This window comes from Hippoglossus stenolepis, chromosome 4 (assembly GCF_022539355.2).
Source record: "Hippoglossus stenolepis isolate QCI-W04-F060 chromosome 4, HSTE1.2, whole genome shotgun sequence".
NCBI classification, from domain to species: domain Eukaryota; kingdom Metazoa; phylum Chordata; class Actinopteri; order Pleuronectiformes; family Pleuronectidae; genus Hippoglossus; species Hippoglossus stenolepis.
The window spans coordinates 17,415,304-17,431,611 of record NC_061486.1 but is presented as its reverse complement, the minus strand read 5'-3'; the positions used below and the strand labels follow the sequence as shown (position 1 = coordinate 17,431,611).

General features: G+C 40.4%; 1 protein-coding gene and 29 non-coding genes across 34 annotated transcripts in view; all 30 read right to left on the bottom strand.

Moving 5' to 3' along the window:
- Positions 1-16,308, bottom strand: part of LOC118106171 (F-BAR and double SH3 domains protein 2) — a 146,620-nt gene that overhangs the window by 60,921 nt on the left and 69,391 nt on the right. The gene's annotated exons all lie outside the window — the stretch shown is intronic.
- On the bottom strand, positions 1,288-1,361 carry trnat-agu. The gene has a single exon. It is a non-coding gene; the product is annotated as a tRNA-Thr (tRNA).
- trnat-agu lies at positions 2,018-2,091 on the bottom strand. Its single transcript has one exon. It is a non-coding gene; the product is annotated as a tRNA-Thr (tRNA).
- trnak-uuu lies at positions 2,200-2,272 on the bottom strand. Its single transcript has one exon. It is a non-coding gene; the product is annotated as a tRNA-Lys (tRNA).
- On the bottom strand, positions 2,558-2,631 carry trnat-agu. The gene has a single exon. It is a non-coding gene; the product is annotated as a tRNA-Thr (tRNA).
- trnat-agu lies at positions 2,742-2,815 on the bottom strand. The gene has a single exon. It is a non-coding gene; the product is annotated as a tRNA-Thr (tRNA).
- Positions 3,088-3,161, bottom strand: trnat-agu. Its single transcript has one exon. It is a non-coding gene; the product is annotated as a tRNA-Thr (tRNA).
- Positions 3,269-3,342, bottom strand: trnat-agu. Its single transcript has one exon. It is a non-coding gene; the product is annotated as a tRNA-Thr (tRNA).
- On the bottom strand, positions 3,452-3,525 carry trnat-ugu. The gene has a single exon. It is a non-coding gene; the product is annotated as a tRNA-Thr (tRNA).
- On the bottom strand, positions 3,629-3,702 carry trnat-agu. The gene has a single exon. It is a non-coding gene; the product is annotated as a tRNA-Thr (tRNA).
- Positions 3,813-3,886, bottom strand: trnat-ugu. Its single transcript has one exon. It is a non-coding gene; the product is annotated as a tRNA-Thr (tRNA).
- On the bottom strand, positions 4,175-4,248 carry trnat-ugu. Its single transcript has one exon. It is a non-coding gene; the product is annotated as a tRNA-Thr (tRNA).
- trnat-agu lies at positions 4,353-4,426 on the bottom strand. The gene has a single exon. It is a non-coding gene; the product is annotated as a tRNA-Thr (tRNA).
- trnat-ugu lies at positions 5,265-5,338 on the bottom strand. The gene has a single exon. It is a non-coding gene; the product is annotated as a tRNA-Thr (tRNA).
- trnat-agu lies at positions 5,443-5,516 on the bottom strand. The gene has a single exon. It is a non-coding gene; the product is annotated as a tRNA-Thr (tRNA).
- On the bottom strand, positions 5,995-6,068 carry trnat-agu. The gene has a single exon. It is a non-coding gene; the product is annotated as a tRNA-Thr (tRNA).
- On the bottom strand, positions 6,178-6,251 carry trnat-ugu. Its single transcript has one exon. It is a non-coding gene; the product is annotated as a tRNA-Thr (tRNA).
- On the bottom strand, positions 7,092-7,165 carry trnat-ugu. The gene has a single exon. It is a non-coding gene; the product is annotated as a tRNA-Thr (tRNA).
- Positions 8,003-8,076, bottom strand: trnat-ugu. The gene has a single exon. It is a non-coding gene; the product is annotated as a tRNA-Thr (tRNA).
- Positions 8,187-8,260, bottom strand: trnat-ugu. The gene has a single exon. It is a non-coding gene; the product is annotated as a tRNA-Thr (tRNA).
- On the bottom strand, positions 8,549-8,622 carry trnat-agu. Its single transcript has one exon. It is a non-coding gene; the product is annotated as a tRNA-Thr (tRNA).
- On the bottom strand, positions 8,913-8,986 carry trnat-agu. The gene has a single exon. It is a non-coding gene; the product is annotated as a tRNA-Thr (tRNA).
- Positions 9,275-9,348, bottom strand: trnat-ugu. The gene has a single exon. It is a non-coding gene; the product is annotated as a tRNA-Thr (tRNA).
- Positions 9,637-9,710, bottom strand: trnat-agu. The gene has a single exon. It is a non-coding gene; the product is annotated as a tRNA-Thr (tRNA).
- trnat-ugu lies at positions 10,366-10,439 on the bottom strand. The gene has a single exon. It is a non-coding gene; the product is annotated as a tRNA-Thr (tRNA).
- On the bottom strand, positions 11,093-11,166 carry trnat-ugu. Its single transcript has one exon. It is a non-coding gene; the product is annotated as a tRNA-Thr (tRNA).
- On the bottom strand, positions 11,999-12,072 carry trnat-agu. The gene has a single exon. It is a non-coding gene; the product is annotated as a tRNA-Thr (tRNA).
- trnat-agu lies at positions 13,981-14,054 on the bottom strand. The gene has a single exon. It is a non-coding gene; the product is annotated as a tRNA-Thr (tRNA).
- trnat-ugu lies at positions 14,895-14,968 on the bottom strand. The gene has a single exon. It is a non-coding gene; the product is annotated as a tRNA-Thr (tRNA).
- On the bottom strand, positions 15,257-15,330 carry trnat-agu. The gene has a single exon. It is a non-coding gene; the product is annotated as a tRNA-Thr (tRNA).

The window sequence follows — 16,308 nt, the reverse complement described above, 5'->3', positions numbered from 1 at the left end:
GTGAAATTACATTAATAAGATTGAAGACATATTGACTGGAAGGCTGTTGACCAGGATCTTTTCTAGACGCACTTCACCAACTAAGCCACAGCACCTCTTTGTAGTGGTAAAAATGATGTAACAACACTATATGACAGGACAAATTAGCAGAAATTTATTTAACAAAATCAGAAGGGAGAGATAAACTATGCTTGACTGATTAAAAGGCACTGCTGGGATTTGAACACAGGATCTCCTGTTTACAAGACAGGCACTTTCACCAACTAAGCCACAGCGCCTGTTTTGGTCGCAGCGTGCTACACTATATGAGAGGACAAACTAGTAGAAATTATATTAACAAGATGGGAAGGGAGGGAATAAACTAAGCTTGACTGATTAAAAGGCAGTGCTGGGATTTGAACCCAGGATCTCCTGTTTACAAGACAGGCACTTTCACCAACTAAGCCACAGCGCCTGTTTTGGGTGGCAAACGGCGTAACAACACTATATGAGAGGACAAACTAGTAGAAATTACATTAATAAGATTGGAAAGGTACATATTTCTTGACTGGTCAAAAGATACTGTTGGGATTTGAACCCAGTATCTCCTGTTTACTAGACAGGCACTTTGACCAACTAAGCAACAGCACCTCTTTATAGTGGTAAAAATGATGTAACAACACTATATGACAGGACAAATTAGCAGAAATTTATTTAACAAAATCAGAATGGAGAGAAAAAACTACGCTTGACTGGGGAAAAGGCACTGCTGGGATTTGAACCCAGGATTTCCTGTTTACTAAACAGGCACTTTGACCAACTAAGCCACAGCACCGCTTTATAGTGGTAAAAATGATGTAACAACACTATATGACAGGACAAACTAGCAGAAATTAATTTAATAATCAGAATGGAGAGAAAAAACTACGCTGGACTGGGAAAAAAACACTGCTGGGATTTGAACCAAGGATCTCCTGTTTATTAGACAGGCACTTTGACCAACTAAGCCACAGCACCACTTTATGGTGGTAAAGCTGATGTTATGACACTATATGACAGGACAAACTAGCAGAAATTAATTTAACTTAATCAGAATGGAGAGAAAAAACTACGCTGGACTGGGAAAAAAACACTGCTGGGATTTGAACCAAGGATCTCCTGTTTATTAGACAGGCACTTTGACCAACTAAGCCACAGCACCACTTTATGGTGGTAAAGCTGATGTTATGACACTATATGACAGGACAAACTAGCAGAAATTACATTAACAAGATGGTAGGAGAGAATAAACTAAGCTTGACTGGTCAAAGGCACTGCTGGGATTTGAACCCAGGATCTCCTGTTTACTAGACAGGCACTTTGACCAACTAAGCCACAGCACCGCTTTATAGTGGTAAAAATGATGTAACAACACTATATGACAGGACAAACTAGCAGAAATGAATTTAACAAAATCAGAACGGAGAGAAAAAACTACGCTTGACTGGGGAAAAGGCACTTCTGGGATTTGAACCCAGGATCTCCTGTTTACTAGACAGGCACTTTGACCAACTGAGCCACAGCACCAGTTTATGGTGGTAAAGCTGATGTTATGACACTATATGACAGGACAAACTAGTAGAAATTAATTTAACGTAATCAGAATGGAGAGAAAAAACTACGCTTGACTGGGGAAAAGGCACTGCTGGGATTTGAACCCAGGATCTCCTGTTTATTAGACAGGCACTTTGACCAACTAAGCCACAGCACCTCTTTATAGTGTTAAAAATGATGTAACAACACTATATGACAGGACAAACTACCAGAAATTTATTTTAAAAAATCAGAATGGAGAGAAAAAACTACGCTTGACTGGGGAAAAGGCACTGCTGGGATTGGAACCCAGAATCTCCTGTTTACTAGACAGGCACTTTGACTAACTAAGCCACAGCACCACTTTATGGCAGTAAAGTTGATGTAATGACACTATATGACAGGACTAACTAGTAGAAATTACATTAATAAGATTGGAAAGGTACATATTTCTTGACTGGGGAAAAGGCACTGCTGGGATTTGAACCCAGGATCTCCTGTTTACTAGACAGGCACTTTGACCAACTAAGCCACAGCACCTCTTTATAGTGGTAAAAATGATGTAACAACACTATATGACAGGACAAATTAGCAGAAATTTATTTAACAAAATCAGAATGGAGAGAAAAACTATGCTTGACTGTTAAAAGGCACTGCTGGGATTTGAACCCAGGATCTCCTGTTTAAAAGACAGGCACTTTCACCACTAAGCCACAGCGCCTGTTTTGGGTGGCAAAAGCGACGTAACAACAGTATGAGAGGACAAACTAGTAGAAATTACATTAATAAGATTGGAAAGGTACATATTTCTTGACTGGTCAAAAGGCACTGCTGGGATTTGAACCCAGGATCTCCTGTTTACTAGACAGGCACTTTGACCAACTAAGCCACAGCACAGTTTATGGTGGTAAAGCTGATGTAATGACACTATATGACAGAACAAACTAGCACAAATTATATTAACAAGATGGGAAGGGAGAGAATAAACTAAGCTTGACTGGGGAAAAGGCACTGCTGGGATTTGAACCCAGGATCTCCTGTTTACTAGACAGGCACTTTGACCAACTAAGCCACAGCACCGCTTTATAGTGGTAAAAATGATGTAACAACACTATATGACAGGACAAATTAGCAGAAATTTATTTAACAAAATCAGAATGGAGAGAAAAAACTACGCTTGACTGGGGAAAAGGCACTGCTGGGATTTGAACCCAGGATCTCCTGTTTACTAGACAGGCACTTTGACCAACTAAGCCACAGCGCCGTTTTGGTGAAAGCAAACAACACTATATGACAGGACAAACTAGCAGAAATTACATTAATAAGATTGAAAGGTAAATTTCTTGACTGGTAAAAGGCACTGCTGGATTTGAACCCAGGATCTCCTGTTTACTAGACAGGCACTTGACCAACTAAGCCACAGCACCACTTTATGGTGGTAAAGCTGATGTTATGACACTATATGACAGGACAAACTACCACAAATTACATTAACAAGATGGGAAGGGAGAGAATAAACTAAGCTTGACTGGTAAAAGGCACTGCTGGGATTTGAACCCAGGATCTCCTGTTTACTAGACAGGCACTTTGACCAACTAAGCCACAGCACCTCTTTATAGTGGTAAAAATGATGTAACAACACTATATGACAGGACAAATTAGCAGAAATTTATTTAACAAAATCAGAATGGGAGAAAAACTACGCTTGACTGGGGAAAGGCACTGCTGGGATTTGAACCCAGGATCTCCTGTTTACTAGACAGGCACTTTGACCAACTAAGCCACAGCACCACTTTATGGTGGTAAAGTTGATGTAATGACACTATATGACAGGACAAACTAGCAGAAATTATATTAACAAGATGGGAATGGAGAGAAAAACTAAGCTTGACTGAGTAAAAGGCACTGCTGGGATTTGAACCCAGGATCTCCTGTTTACAAGACAGGCACTTTCACCAACTAAGCCACAGCGCCTGTTTTGGGTCGCAAAGCGGCGTAACAACACTATATGAGAGGACAAACTAGTAGAAATTACATTAATAAGATTGGAAAGGTACATATTTCTTGACTGGTCAAAAGGCACTGCTGGGATTTGAACCCAGGATCTCCTGTTTACTAGACAGGCACTTTGACCAACTAAGCCACAGCACCACTTTATGGTGGTAAAGCTGATGTTATGACACTATATGACAGGACAAACTACCAGAAATTACATTAACAAGATGGGAAGGGAGAGAATAAACTCAGCTTGACTGGTTAAAAGGCACTGCTGGGATTTGAACCCAGGATCTCCTGTTTACAAGACAGGCACTTTCACCAACTAAGCCACAGCGCCTGTTTTGGGTGGCAAAAGCGACGTAACAACACTATATGAGAGGACAAACTAGTAGAAATTACATTAATAAGATTGGAAAGGTACATATTTCTTGACTGGTCAAAAGGCACTGCTGGGATTTGAACCCAGGATCTCCTATTTACTAGACAGGCACTTTCACCAACTAAGCCACAGCACCTCTTTATAGTGGTAAAAATGATGTAACAACACTATATGACAGGACAAATTAGCAGAAATTTATTTAACAAAATCAGAATGGAGAGAAAAAACTACGCTTGACTAGGGAAAAGGCACTGCTGGGATTTGAACCCAGGATCTCCTGTTTACAAGACAGGCACTTTCACCAACTAAGCCACAGCGCCTGTTTTGGGTGGTAAAAGCGACGTAACAACACTATATGAGAGGACAACCTAGTAGAAATTACATTAATAAGATTGGAAAGGTACATATTTCTTGACTGGGGAAAAGGTACTGCTGGGATTTGAACCCAGGATCTCCTGTTTACTAGACAGGCACTTTGACCAACTAAGCCACAGCACCACTTTATGGTGGTAAAGCTGATGTAATGACACTATATGACAGGACAAACTAGCAGAAATTATATTAACAAGATGGGAAGGGAGGGAATAAACTATGCTTGACTGATTAAAAGGCACTGCTGGGATTTAAACCTAGGATCTCCTGTTTACAAGACAGGCACTTTCACCAACTAAGCCACAAAGCCTGTTTTGGGTGGCAAAAGCGACGTAACAACACTATATGAGAGGACAAACTAGTAGAAATTACATTAATAAGATTGGAAAGGTACATATTTCTTGACTGGTCAAAAGGCACTGCTGGGATTTGAACACAGGATCTCCTGTTTACTAGACAGGCACTTTGACCAACTAAGCCACAGCACCACTTTATGGTGGTAAAGTTGATGTAATGACACTATATGACAGGACAAACTAGCAGAAATTATATTAACAAGATGGGAAGGGAGGGAATAAACTATGCTTGACTAGGAAAAGGCACTGTTGGGATTTGAACCCAGGATCTCCTGTTTACTAGACAGGCACTTTGACCAACTAAGCCACAGCACCACTTTATGGTGGTAAAGCTAATGTAATGACACTATATGACAGGACAAACTACCACAAATTACATTAACAACATGGGAAGGAGAGAATAAACTAAGCTTGACTGGTTAAAAGGCACTGCTGGGATTTGAACCCAGGATCTCCTGTTTACTAGACAGGCACTTTGACCAACTAAGCACTAGCACCGAATTATAGTGGCAAAAATGATGTAACAACACTATATGACAGGACAAACTACCAGAAATTTATTTTAAAAAATCAGAATGGAGAGAAAAAACTACGCTTGACTGGGGAAAAGGCACTGCTGGGATTTGAACCCAGGATCTCCTGTTTACAAGACAGGCACTTTCACCAACTAAGCCACAGCGCCTGTTTTGGGTGGTAAAAGTGACGTAACAACACTATATGAGAGGACAAACTAGTAGAAATTACATTAATAAGATTGGAAAGGTACATATTTCTTGACTGGGGAAAAGGTACTGCTGGGATTTGAACCCAGGATCTCCTGTTTACTAGACAGGCACTTTGACCAACTAAGCCACAGCACCGCTTTATAGTGGTAAAAATGATGTAACAACACTATATGACAGGACAAACTAGCAGAAATGAATTTAACAAAATCAGAACGGAGAGAAAAAACTATGCTTGACTGGGGAAAAGGCACTGCTGGGATTTGAACCCAGGATGTCCTGTTTACTAGACAGGCACTTTGACCAACTAAGCCACAGCACCGCTTTATGGTGGTAAAAATGATGTAACAACACTATATGACAGGGCAAACTACCAGAAATTTATTTTAAAAAATCAGAATGGAGAGAAAAAACTACGCTTGACTGGGGAAAAGGCACTGCTGGGATTTGAACCCAGGATCTCTTGTTTACTAGACAGGCACTTTGACCAACTAAGCCACAGCACCACTTTATGGTGGTAAAGCTGATGTTATGACACTATATGACAGGACAAACTAGCAGAAATTAATTTAACGTAATCAGAATGGAGAGAAAAAACTACGCTTGACTGGGGAAAAGGCACTGCTGGGATTTGAACCCAGGATCTCCTGTTTACTAGACAGGCACTTTGACCAACTAAGCCACAGCACCACTTATAGTGGCAAAGTTGATGTTATGACACTATATGACAGGACAAACTAGCAGAAATTAATTTAACTTAATCAGAATGGAGAGAAAAAACTACGCTTGACTGGGGAAAAGGCACTGCTGGGATTTGAACCCAGGATCTCCTGTTTACAAGACAGGCACTTTGACCAACTAAGCCACAGCGCCTGTTTTGGGTCGCAAAAGCGACGCAACAACACTATATGAGAGGACAAACTAGTAGAAATTATATTAACAAGATGGGAAGGGAGGGAATAAACTAAGCTTGACTGATTAAAAGGCAGTGCTGGGATTTGAACCCAGGATCTCCTGTTTACAAGACAGGCACTTTCACCAACTAAGCCACAGCGCCTGTTTTGGGTGGCAAAAGCGACGTACCAACACTATATGAGAGGACAAACTAGTAGAAATTACATTAATAAGATTGGAAAGGTACATATTTCTTGACTGGTCAAAAGGCACTGCTGGGATTTGAACCCAGGATCTCCTGTTTAGTAGATAGGCAATTTCACCAACTAAGCCACAGCACGTCTTTATAGTGGTAAAAATGATGTAACAACACTATATGACAGGACAAATTAGCAGAAATTTATTTAACAAAATCAGAATGGAGAGAAAAAACTACGCTTGACTGGGGAAAAGGCACTGCTGGGATTTGAACCCAGGATTTCCTGTTTACTAAACAGGCACTTTGACCAACTAAGCCACAGCACCGCTTTATAGTGGTAAAAATGATGTAACAACACTATATGACAGGACAAACTACCAGAAATTTATTTTAAAAAATCAGAATGGAGAGAAAAAACTACACTGGACTGGGAAAAACACACTGCTGGGATTTGAACCCAGGATCTCCTGTTTATTAGACAGGCACTTTGACCAACTAAGCCACAGCACCACTTTATGGTGGTAAAGCTGATGTTATGACACTATATGACAGGACAAACTACCACAAATTACATTAACAAGATGGGAAGGGAGAGAATAAACTCAGCTTGACTGGTTAAAAGGCACTGCTGGGATTTGAACCCAGGATCTCCTGTTTACAAGACAGGCACTTTGACCAACTAAGCCACAGCACCGCTTTATAGTGGTAAAAATGATGTAACAACACTATATGACAGGACAAATTAGCAGAAATTTTTTGAACAAAATCAGAATGGAGAGAAAAAACTACGCTTGACTGGGGAAAAGGCACTGCTGGGATTTGAACCCAGGATCTCCTTTTTACTAGACAGGCACTTTGACCAACTAAGCCACAGCTCCACTTTATGGTGGTAAAGCTGATGTAACAACACTATATGACAGGACAAACTAGCAGAAATTAATTTAATTATCAGAATGGAGAGAAGAAACTACGCTTGACTGGGAAAAGGCACTGCTGGGATTTGAACCCAGGATTTCTTGTTTACTAGACAGGCACTTTGACCAACTAAGCCACAGCACCGCTTTATAGTGGTACAAATGATGTAACAACACTATATGACAGGACAAATTAGCAGAAATTTATTTAACAAAATCAGAATGGAGAGAAAAAACTACGCTTGACTGGGGAAAAGGCACTGCTGGGATTTGAACACAGGATCTCCTGTTTACAAGACAGGCACTTTCACCAACTAAGCCACAGCGCCTGTTTTGGGTCGCAAAAGCGACGCAACAACACTATATGAGAGGACAAACTAGTAGAAATTACATTAATAAGATTGGAAAGGTACATATTTCTTGACTGGTCAAAAGGCACTGCTGGGATTTGAACCCAGTATCTCCTGTTTACTAGACAGGCACTTTGACCAACTAAGCCACAGCACCACTTTATGGTGGTAAAGCTGATGTTATGACACTATATGACAGGACAAACTACCACAAATTACATTAACAAGATGGGAAGGGAGAGAATAAACTCAGCTTGACTGGTTAAAAGGCACTGCTGGGATTTGAACCCAGGATCTCCTGTTTACAAGACAGGCACTTTGACCAACTAAGCCACAGCACCGCTTTATAGTGGTAAAAATGATGTAACAACACTATATGACAGGACAAACTAGCAGAAATGAATTTAACAAAATCAGAACGGAGAGAAAAAAGTACGCTTGACTGGGGAAAAGGCACTGCTGGGATTTGAACCCAGGATCTCCTGTTTACAAGACAGGCACTTTCACCAACTAAGCCACAGCGCCTGTTTTGGGTGGCAAAAGCGACGTAACAACACTATATGAGAGGACAAACTAGTAGAAATTACATTAATAAGATTGGAAAGGTACATATTTCTTGACTGGTCAAAAGGCACTGCTGGGATTTGAACCCAGGATCTCCTGTATACTAGACAGGCACTTTGACCAACTAAGCCACAGCACCAGTTTATGGTGGTAAAGCTGATGTAATGACACTATATGACAGATCAAACTAGCACAAATTATATTAACAAGATGGGAAGGGAGAGAATAAACTAAGCTTGACTGCGGAAAAGGCACTGCTGGGATTTGAACCCAGGATCTCCTGTTTACTAGACAGGCACTTTGACCAACTAAGCCACAGCACCTCTTTATAGTGGTAAAATGATGTAACAACACTATATGACAGGACAAATTAGCAGAAATTTTTGAACAAAATCAGAATGGAGAGAAAAACTACGCTTGACTGGGAAAAGGCACTGCTGGGATTTGAACCCAGGATCTCCTTTTTACTAGACAGGCACTTTGACCAACTAAGCCACAGCACCTCTTTATAGTGGTAAAAATGATGTAACAACACTATATGACAGGACAAACTAGCAGAAATTATATTAAGAAGATGGGAAGGGAGAGAATAAACTATGCTTGACTGATTAAAAGGCACTGCTGGGATTTGAACCCAGGATCTCCTGTTTACAAGACAGGCACTTTCACCAACTAAGCCACAGCGCCTGTTTTGGGTGGCAAAAGCGACGTAACAACACTATATGAGAGGACAAACTAGTAGAAATTACATTAATAAGATTGGAAAGGTACATATTTCTTGACTGGTCAAAAGGCTCTGCTGGGATTTGAACCCAGGATCTCCTGTTTACTAGACAGGCACTTTCACCAACTAAGCCACAGCACCTCTTTGTAGTGGTAAAAATGATGTAACAACACTATATGACAGGACAAATTAGCAGAAATTTATTTAACAAAATCAGAAGGGAGGGAATAAACTATGCTTGACTGATTAAAAGGCACTGCTGGGATTTGAACCCAGGATCTCCTGTTTACAAGACAGGCACTTTCACCAACTAAGCCACAGCGCCTGTTTTGGGTGGCAAAAGCGACGTAACAACACTATATGAGAGGACAAACTAGTAGAAATTACATTAATAAGATTGGAAAGGTACATATTTCTTGACTGGTCAAAAGGCACTGCTGGGATTTGAACACAGGATCTCCTGTTTACTAGACAGGCACTTTGACCAACTAAGCCACAGCACCAGTTTATGGTGGTAAAGCTGGTGTAATGACACTATATGACAGATCAAACTAGCACAAATTATATTAACAAGATGGGAAGGGAGAGAATAAACTAAGCTTGACTGGGGAAAAGGCACTGCTGGGATTTGAACCCAGGATCTCCTGTTTACTAGACAGGCACTTTGACCAACTAAGCCACAGCACCGCTTTATAGTGGTAAAAATGATGTAACAACACTATATGACAGGACAAATTAGCAGAAATTTATTTAACAAAATCAGAATGGAGAGAAAAAACTACGCTTGACTGGGGAAAAGGCACTGCTGGGATTTGAACACAGGATCTCCTGTTTACTAGACAGGCACTTTGACCAACTAAGCCACAGCACCACTTTATGGTGGTAAAGCTGATGTTATGACACTATATGACAGGACAAACTACCACAAATTACATTAACAAGATGGGAAGGGAGAGAATAAACTAAATCGACTGGTCAAAAGGCACTGCTGGGATTTGAACCCAGGATCTCCTGTTTAGCCAGGCACTTTGACCAACTAAGCCACAGCACCTCTTTATAGTGGTAAAAATGATGTAACAACACTATATGACAGGACAAATTAGCAGAAATTTATTTAACAAAATCAGAATGGAGAGAAAAAACTACGCTTGACTGGGAAAAGGCACTGCTGGGATTTGAACCCAGGATCTCCTGTTTACTAGACTGGCACTTTGACCAACTAAGCCACAGCACCACTTATAATGTTAAAGTTGATGTTATGACACTATATGACGGGACAAACTAGCAGAAATTAATTTAACTTAATCAGAATGGAGAGAAGAAACTACGCTTGACTGGGAAAAGGCACTGCTGGGATTTGAACCCAGGATCTCCTGTTTACAAGACAGGCACTTTGACCAACTAAGCCACAGCACCGCTTTATACTGGTAAAAATGATGTAACAACACTATATGACAGGAAAAACTACCAGAAATTACATTAACAAGATGGGAAGGGAAAGAAAAAACTAAGCTTGACTGGTCAAAAGGCACTGCTGGGATTTGAACCCAGGATCTCCTGTTTACTAGACAGGTACTTTGACCAACTAAGCCACAGCACCGCTTTATAGTGGTAAAAAAGATGTAACAACACTATATGACTGGACAAACTACCAGAAATTTAGTTAAAAAAATCAGAATGGAGAGAAAAAGTTACACTTGACTGGGAAAAGGCACTTCTGGGATTTGAACCCAGGGACTCCTGTTTACTAGACACGCACTTTGACCAAATAAGCCACAGCGACTTTATGGTGGTAAAAATGATGTAACAACACTATATGACAGGACAAATTAGCAGAAATTTATTAAACAAAATCAGAATGGGAGAAAAACTACGCTTGACTGGGAAAAGGCACTGCTGGGATTTGAACCCAGGATCTCCTGTTTACAAGACAGGCACTTTCCAACTAAGCCACAGCGCCTGCTTTGGGTAACAAAAGCGACGTAACAACACTATATGACAGGACAAACTACCAGAAATTACATTAACAAGATGGGAAGGAGAGAATAAACTAAGCTTGACTGGTCAAAAGGCACTGCTGGGATTTGAACCCAGGATCTCCTGTTTACAAGACAGGCACTTTCACCAACTAAGCCACAGCGCCTGTTTTGGGTGGCAAAGCGACGTAACAACACTATATGAGAGGACAAACTAGTAGAAATTACATTAATAAGATTGGAAAGGTACATATTTCTTGACTGGTCAAAGATACTGTTGGGATTTGAACCCAGTATCTCCTGTTTACTAGACAGGCACTTTGACCAACTAAGCAACAGCATCTCTTTATAGTGGTAAAATGATGTAACAACACTATATGACAGGACAAATTAGCAGAAATTTATTTAACAAAATCAGAATGGAGAGAAAAACTACGCTTGACTGGGAAAAGGCACTGCTGGGATTTGAACCCAGGATTTCCTGTTTACTAAACAGGCACTTTGACCAACTAAGCCACAGCACCGCTTTATAGTGGTAAAAATGATGTAACAACACTATATGACAGGACAAACTAGCAGAAATTAATTTAACTTAATCAGAATGGAGAGAAAAACTACGCTGGACTGGGAAAAAACACTGCTGGGATTTGAACCAAGGATCTCCTGTTTATTAGACAGGCACTTTGACCAACTAAGCCACAGCATCACTTTATGGTGGTAAAGCTGATGTTATGACACTATATGACAGGACAAACTAGCAGAAATTAATTTAACTTAATCAGAATGGAGAGAAAAACTACGCTGGACTGGGAAAAAAACACTGCTGGGATTTGAACCAAGGATCTCCTGTTTATTAGACAGGCACTTTGACCAACTAAGCCACAGCACCACTTTATGGTGGTAAAGCTGATGTTATGACACTATATGACAGGACAAACTAGCAGAAATTACATTAACAAGATGGTAAGGGAGAGAATAAACTAAGCTTGACTGGTCAAAAGGCACTGCTGGGATTTGAACCCAGGATCTCCTGTTTACTAGACAGGCACTTTGACCAACTAAGCCACAGCACCGCTTTATAGTGGTAAAAATGATGTAACAACACTATATGACAGGACAAACTAGCAGAAATGAATTTAACAAAATCAGAACGGAGAGAAAAACTACGCTTGACTGGGAAAAGGCACTTCTGGGATTTGAACCCAGGATCTCCTGTTTACTAGACAGGCACTTTGACCAACTGAGCCACAGCACCAGTTTATGGTGGTAAAGCTGATGTTATGACACTATATGACAGGACAAACTAGTAGAAATTAATTTAACGTAATCAGAATGGGAGAAAAACTACCTTCACTGGGGAAAAGGCACTGTTGGGATTTGAACCCAGGATCTCCTGTTTATTAGACAGGCACTTTGACCAACTAAGCCACAGCACCTCTTTATAGTGTTAAAAATGATGTAACAACACTATATGACAGGACAAACTACCAGAAATTTATTTTAAAAATCAGAATGGAGAAAAAACTACGCTTGACTGGGAAAAGGCACTGCTGGGATTGGAACCCAGAATCTCCTGTTTACTAGACAGGCACTTTGACTAACTAAGCCACAGCACCACTGTATGGCAGTAAAGTTGATGTAATGACACTATATGACAGGACTAACTAGTAGAAATTACATTAATAAGATTGGAAAGGTACATATTTCTTGACTGGTCAAAGGCTCTGCTGGGATTTGAACCCAGGATCTCCTGTTTACTAGACAGGCACTTTCACCAACTAAGCCACAGCACCTCTTTGTAGTGGTAAAAATGATGTAACAACACTATATGACAGGACAAATTAGCAGAAATTTATTTAACAAAATCAGAAGGGAGAGATAAACTATGCTGACTGATTAAAAGGCACTGCTGGGATTTGAACACAGGATCTCCTGTTTACAAGACAGGCACTTTCACCAACTAAGCCACAGCGCTGTTTTGTCGCACGGCAACACTATATGAGAGACAAACTAGTAGAAATTATATTAACAAGATGGGAAGGGAGGGAATAAACTAAGCTTGACTGATTAAAAGGCAGTGCTGGGATTTGAACCCAGGATCTCCTGTTTACAAGACAGGCACTTTCACCAACTAAGCCACAGCGCCTGTTTTGGGTGGCAAAGCGGCGTAACAACACTATATGAGAGGACAAACTAGTAGAAATTACATTAATAAGATTGGAAGGTACATATTTCTTGACTGGTCAAAAGATACTGTTGGGATTTGAACCCAGTATCTCCTGTTTACTAGACAGGCACTTTGACCAACTAAGCAACAGCACCTCTTTATAGTGGTAAAATGATGTAACAACACTATATGACAGGACAAATTAGCAGAAATTTATTTAACAAAATCAGAATGGAGAGAAAAAACTACGCTTGACTGGGGAAAAGGCACTGCTGGGATTTGAACCCAGGATTTCCTGTTTACTAAACAGGCACTTTGACCAACTAAGCCACAGCACCGCTTTATAGTGGTAAAAATGATGTAACAACACTATATGACAGGACAAACTAGCAGAAATTAATTTAACTAATCAGAATGGAGAGAAAAAACTACGCTGGACTGGGAAAAAAACACTGCTGGGATTTGAACCAAGGATCTCCTGTTTATTAGACAGGCACTTTGACCAACTAAGCCACAGCACCACTTTATGGTGGTAAAGCTGATGTTATGACACTATATGACAGGACAAACTAGCAGAAATTAATTTAACTTAATCAGAATGGAGAGAAAAAACTACGCTGGACTGGGAAAAAAACACTGCTGGGATTTGAACCAAGGATCTCCTGTTTATTAGACAGGCACTTTGACCAACTAAGCCACAGCACCACTTTATGGTGGTAAAGCTGATGTTATGACACTATATGACAGGACAAACTAGCAGAAATTACATTAACAAGATGGTAAGGGAGAGAATAAACTAAGCTTGACTGGTCAAAGGCACTGCTGGGATTTGAACCCAGGATCTCCTGTTTACTAGACAGGCACTTTGACCAACTAAGCCACAGCACCGCTTTATAGTGGTAAAAATGATGTAACAACACTATATGACAGGACAAACTAGCAGAAATGAATTTAACAAAATCAGAACGGAGAGAAAAAACTACGCTTGACTGGGGAAAAGGCACTTCTGGGATTTGAACCCAGGATCTCCTGTTTACTAGACAGGCACTTTGACCAACTGAGCCACAGCACCAGTTTATGGTGGTAAAGCTGATGTTATGACACTATATGACAGGACAAACTAGTAGAAATTAATTTAACGTAATCAGAATGGAGAGAAAAAACTACGCTTGACTGGGGAAAAGGCACTGTTGGGATTTGAACCCAGGATCTCCTGTTTATTAGACAGGCACTTTGACCAACTAAGCCACAGCACCTCTTTATAGTGTTAAAAATGATGTAACAACACTATATGACAGGACAAACTACCAGAAATTTATTTTAAAAAATCAGAATGGAGAGAAAAAACTACGCTTGACTGGGGAAAAGGCACTGCTGGGATTGGAACCCAGAATCTCCTGTTTACTAGACAGGCACTTTGACTAACTAAGCCACAGCACCACTTTATGGCGGTAAAGTTGATGTAATGACACTATATGACAGGACAAACTAGTAGAAATTACATTAATAAGATTGGAAAGGTACATATTTCTTGACTGGTCAAAAGGCTCTGCTGGGATTTGAACCCAGGATCTCCTGTTTACTAGACAGGCACTTTCACCAACTAAGCCACAGCACCTCTTTGTAGTGGTAAAAATGATGTAACAACACTATATGACAGGACAAATTAGCAGAAATTTATTTAACAAAATCAGAAGGGAGGGAATAAACTATGCTTGACTGATTAAAAGGCACTGCTGGGATTTGAACCCAGGATCTCCTGTTTACAAGACAGGCACTTTCACCAACTAAGCCACAGCGCCTGTTTTGGGTGGCAAAAGCGACGTAACAACAGTATATGAGAGGACAAACTAGTAGAAATTACATTAATAAGATTGGAAAGGTACATATTTCTTGACTGGTCAAAAGGCACTGCTGGGATTTGAACACAGGATCTCCTGTATACTAGACAGGCACTTTGACCAACTAAGCCACAGCACCAGTTTATGGTGGTAAAGCTGGTGTAATGACACTATATGACAGATCAAACTAGCACAAATTATATTAACAAGATGGGAAGGGAGAGAATAAACTAAGCTTGACTGGGGAAAAGGCACTGCTGGGATTTGAACCCAGGATCTCCTGTTTACTAGACAGGCACTTTGACCAACTAAGCCACAGCACCGCTTTATAGTGGTAAAAATGATGTAACAACACTATATGACAGGACAAATTAGCAGAAATTTATTTAACAAAATCAGAATGGAGAGAAAAAACTACGCTTGACTGGGGAAAAGGCACTGCTGGGATTTGAACACAGGATCTCCTGTTTACAAGACAGGCACTTTCACCAACTAAGCCACAGCGCCTGTTTTGGGTCGCAAAAGCGAGCAACAACACTATATGAGAGGACAAACTAGTAGAAATTACATTAATAAGATTGGAAAGGTACATATTTCTTGACTGGTCAAAAGGCACTGCTGCGATTTGAACCCAGTATCTCCTGTTTACTAGACAGGCACTTTGACCAACTAAGCCACAGCACCACTTTATGGTGGTAAAGCTGATGTTATGACACTATATGACAGGACAAACTACCACAAATTACATTAACAAGATGGGAAGGAGAGAATAAACTAAGCTTGACTGGTCAAAAGGCACTGCTGGGATTTGAACCCAGGATCTCCTGTTTACTAGACAGGCACTTTCACCAACTAAGCCAAGCACCTCTTTACAGTGGTAAAAATGATGTAACAACACTATATGACAGGACAAATTAGCAGAAATTTATTTAACAAAATCAGAATGGAGAGAAAAAATACGCTTGACTGGGGAAATTGCACTGCTGGGATTTGAACCCAGGATCTCCTGTTTACTAGACATGCACTTTGACCAACTAAGCCACAGCACCACTTTATGGTGGGAAAGTTGATGTAATGACACTATATGACAGGACAAACTAGCAGAAATTATATTAACAAGATGGGAAGGGAGGGAATAAACTAAGCTTGACTGATTATGAGGCACTGCTGGGATTTGAACCCAGGATCTCCTGTTTACAAGACAGGCACTTTCACCAACTAAGCCACTGCGCCTGTTTTGGGTGGCAAAAGCGACGTAACAACACTATATGAGAGGACAAACTAGTAGAAATTACATTAAT